This window comes from Nannospalax galili, unplaced genomic scaffold (assembly GCF_000622305.1).
Source record: "Nannospalax galili isolate Female #2095 unplaced genomic scaffold, S.galili_v1.0 scaffold2437, whole genome shotgun sequence".
NCBI classification, from domain to species: Eukaryota; Metazoa; Chordata; class Mammalia; order Rodentia; family Spalacidae; genus Nannospalax; species Nannospalax galili.
In genome coordinates this window covers 122,632-127,277 of record NW_008339660.1, presented here as the reverse complement: position 1 = coordinate 127,277, position 4,646 = coordinate 122,632, and positions in this window count along the sequence as shown.

Below are 4,646 nucleotides of genomic sequence, written 5' to 3'. Positions count from 1 at the left end.
TTGTCAATTTGAAATGAACTGGGAGCATTTGGGATAGAACTTTAATTCAGGAATTTCCTCCATCAGATTGGCCTGTGGGCATGTCTGTGGGCATTTTTGGATTGCTGGTTGATGTAGGCGGTGCAGTCCACTGTGGGCAGTGCCAGCTTGAACTAAAGAGGAAGAGTGGCTGAGCAAGCCAGGGGAGCAAGCCAGCAGGCAATGTTTCTTCATGGTCTTTGCTTTAATTCCTGCCCTGACTTCCCTCAGCAATGGGCAGTGGCATGAAGAGCAGGCCAGGCTGACCCTTTCCTCCTTCTGGCCACTTTTGATTGTAGTGTTTATCACAGTAACAGAAAAGTAACTAGGACATTTGGCATTTGCTTTATAATGAATTCCTAAAAGGTGAGCTGTTGGATGAGGGGCATGTACACTTCACATTTTGGCAGAAATTGTGAAATTGACTTCTAAATGGACGATGCCTTATGCCTGGGTGGTGTAGGGATGTGCCACAGCAGACACTACACATCTTGGCAAAGACTCACTTTCCACAGGGCAGGGCACTTCATTTGCTGTGATGCTGACGGCATTCACATCACTCCACGTGGGAGTTCAGCATGAACCTGTGAGCTCATTAGCTCCTGCGGCAGTGACTTCCTGCTAGAGAGCCTCCTGAAAACCTTGGGGCTGTTGTGCTCCTGACCAGAGGATGTTGGCCAAATGCCTGAGATCGGGAGTTGAGCTCAGCCTACCTAAGTTATTCCTGTCTTTCTATTTTGTATTGTCTCTCCCTTCTAAACTATAATGTCATGATTGGAAGAGGTCCAGCAAATGCTGGCTTCTTCTGTCAGCATTCCAGTAGTAATGGTGACTGGCAGGGACAGAGATTGAGGGCTGACAGTACCTTCTGACCCCTTTTTACCTGTCTGCGTTTCTCTGAGTTGAATTAGTTTTTCACATTTTGAATAACCACCCATTGTTCCTGTCTGATTGTGTACTCTCAATCTTAGGTGTGTTGAGGTCACATGTGCTCCAAGAATTGACAGTCGTCGCTTACTGAATTTGGATGAGTTAGGGGACAGGGAATAACTCTTGGTTGCTGCTATGCCACCTTAATGACAAGATCCTTAACTGGACTGTGGTTGCCATGAAACAGTGATATTAAAACAGCACCCAGGAGCTTTAGCTGTATGGGCCATAAACAATGGGGGTAGGGAGAAGAAAATGTTTAATTCATCCATTTGTAGATGCTAGTTATCATTTCCATTATTAGCGGTAGTTTTTAGAGCAGAGAGGGATGTATAGTAAACATGAAAATCTCACCAAAATAACCTTAAGAATTTTATATAATATTAAAACAGAAAATATTAAAGTGATGGGACAAAAATGATCCTTAAAAAATGGTTTGGTGGGCAGTGCGACATAGGATTTTTCTTTTCTAGTTTTTCTTAAGTGGTCAGGTCTCTGTTGCCCAGAACCTTCCCTTTCCTTCAGTTGACCACCACAGTTTCAAAACCCACCAGTGATACCTCTCTTTAATATAACCATCTGCTTCTTACTATTTGAAATGCGTTGATGAACCATCAGCATCAACATCACTGGGGGTTTGTTCACACGCACCCTCTGGCCCCTCCCCGACTTACTGAATCAGGACTAGGACTTCAACAAGAGGAAGAGTGGATGGAGCAGCTCCTGTCCCTTCATTTTTCTGTCTCCCTCTCCATGTTCTTCAGCTTCACCAGCCCGGCTGTCATTTCTGAAGTTGCTCAGTTCTTCTCCAGTGGCCAGCCTCTCCTGGGATGCTAAGGTTTCCACAGAAAAGCTTTTCTCTCTCAACTCCCTTCTCTCTTATCCCTTTTGCTCAGCTTATTTGTTGCCTGAGATGTGAACCATGATTTGGCTAGAGATTCAAACATGTCTGAAGACAGCCTACTGTTGGTCTGACACCCTGAAGGACAATTTGGAAACAATTCATTTTCTTTTATTCTAACATTCCACTTGTGGGACATAAAGAAGTGTGTAAAAGGTTGGTCACTGTAACATTACTTACAATAGTAAAAAATTAATGTTAGTCCTATGGCAAACTTATTTAGTAAAGAATGTAAGATGTATGAAATGAAATATGAAATATAATGAAATATGTAATGAAATGAGTAGCAGGAACAACAAAAATTGTTATTAAAAATACATGTTTCGGGGCTGGAGAGATGGCTCAGCAGTTAAGAACACTGGTTGCTCTTGCAGAAGACCTGGGTTCAAATCCCAGCACCTACATGGCAGCTAACAACTGTCTGTAACTCCAGTTCTAGGGGACCCGACAGCCTCTTCTATCCTCCGTGGGCATTGCATGACATGGGTGCACTTACTTACATGCAGGCAATACACGCATATACATAAAATAAAAATAAAATATTTTTAAAAAATACATGTTACCTGTATTCCAAAGATAGCTGAATAAGGTAATTATATAAATCAAATAATTTAGAAATACAAATGTATAGGGACAACAACAGCAACCAGTATCTATTAGATACGTTCAGTGTTCTAGGCTCTGTTGTATTTATATATATATTGTTTTCTTTTATCCTTAACAATCCTTTTCATGCCAGACTATGATTATTTCTAGATGAGGAAATTTAAGCACAGAGAGGGTAAGTGACTTATGCCAGGACACATAGCTCATAAGACTAGTAAAACTAAGATGTATGTAATAGACACATTTAAGGTAGGATGCAGTCACAGAGCTTGAGGGGGCAGTTAGCATCAGTGACAACTTTGCACAAAGTACTCTGGCAAACTGAGAAATCTTCCATGTGGCTAACGCAGTGCAGGAGCACAGTGCCGTATAAGGAAGGATTCTGGATCATGATGTGAGGAGTAAGAAGACAGCAGGGAGAATCTGGGGATCTGAAAAGCATGGAGAGGGATGTGGACGTAGAATTTAAAGATGAGGGAAGGTCACAGGTGGTTATGTGCTGTGATAATGATTTCAGGACTTCATGTGGATTCAGGAACACTTGGAAAATTTTAGTGTGGAAGTGGCCCAATTTAGGAATGTTCAGGTGTGAGACAAAACTGGAAAAAGATCATTTTTTAGTTTTTCATTGGTTCAGGTGAGTAATGATGTGGTCATAAGTTATGGCAGTGGGAGTGGATGGGAAAGGGTGTAATAATCACTGTGCTTATTTAGTCTTAAATTGTGCTGGGCACCATTCCGGGTAACGATGACATCATGAGGCAGAAGATACTGTTCCTGGATTTGGGGACTATATTGGAGAGATGTTATAATGGTTTGAATGGGAATGTCCCCACCATAGGCTCCAAGGATTTGAACAGTTTGTCCCCACTTAGTGACACTGTTTTGGGAGGTCTTAGAAAGTGTGGCTGTGCTAGAGGAAGCACGTCACTGGGGGCAGGGGGCTTAGAGAGTTCTTAAGCCTTGCTGGATCCCTAGTAGATCTCCTGCTTCCTGTGCCTTCTTGAAGATGTGAGAGCTTAGCTTTGGCTCCTTTTCCAGCCACCTCTGCTGCCATGCCTCCCCACCATGATGGACTCTTGCTAAATAAACTCTTTCTTTTAAAAGTTGTTTTGGTCAGTGTTTCTAATACAGCAACAGAAAATTAACTAATACAGATATCGTAGTGATAAAATTGGCATGTGCTAAAAGACTGATCAGAAGTGGAAGCGAGAGAGAAGACAGTATGGAGGGTGACTTCCGGATCTTGGCATGCATGTCTATGTCAGTGTTAGTGCCCTGCAGTAGAATGATGGATGTATGGTAGCCTTCCCTTAAGCAGCTTCACTTTCCATAGTCTGTTACCTGTGGTTAACCAGAGTCTGGAAATATTAATTGGAAAAGTCTATAAATAAAGTGTTCGTAAGTTTTAAATTATATGCTGTTTGGATTAGCTTGATAAAACATTGTGTCATGCTCCTCCATCCTGCTTGGGATGTGAATAAGATTGCTCACAATGGCATCTATGTCAGGACACCTAGTAGTGTATTCAGAAAGAAGTGCAGTGGTTTGGGCTTCGGGTCATCTGTTTCATGCAGGAATCTGAGTGGAACTGATGAGCACACAATTGCCTTCTTTGACTCTGATGCTTGCTATGATGTCACATGCTCAGGGAGGATCTCCCTCTTCAGCCTGGACTCCAGAATAGCATGAATTGATTTGTAGCCTGCTTGCACCTGGAGCAGAGCCACAATTATTCCGCAGCAGCCGCAGTATCTGAGCAATAAATAAGCCTTCAATGAAAGCTACTAACATTTGAAGGTTAATTGTTAACTGCTGCAGCTAGATCTAGTGGCAGCTGACCGATACAGCTGTGTCCCCTGCTTGATTTCTTCTTTGTCTGCATGCTCCTTGACGACCTGTGTTATTCATCTTCATGTCATCTGTCCAATATAACCTGATGTCGTTACAAAATTGACACAGTTCATTTAATTTGGGATGTGTGGAGCAGTTAATCCCCTTGTATTAGAGCATTGTTTTCTCAGTGTGTCATCTTTGAGACATCTGTATCCGAATCATGGAATTTCCCAGAAATAGAAATAGATTAGGTAATTTCATATTCCTATTTTATCTCTCCCCTCACCTCTCTCAGACAGGGTTTCCCTGTAGTCCCAGTTAGCCTGGAACTCACTGTGTAGGCCAGGCTAGCCTC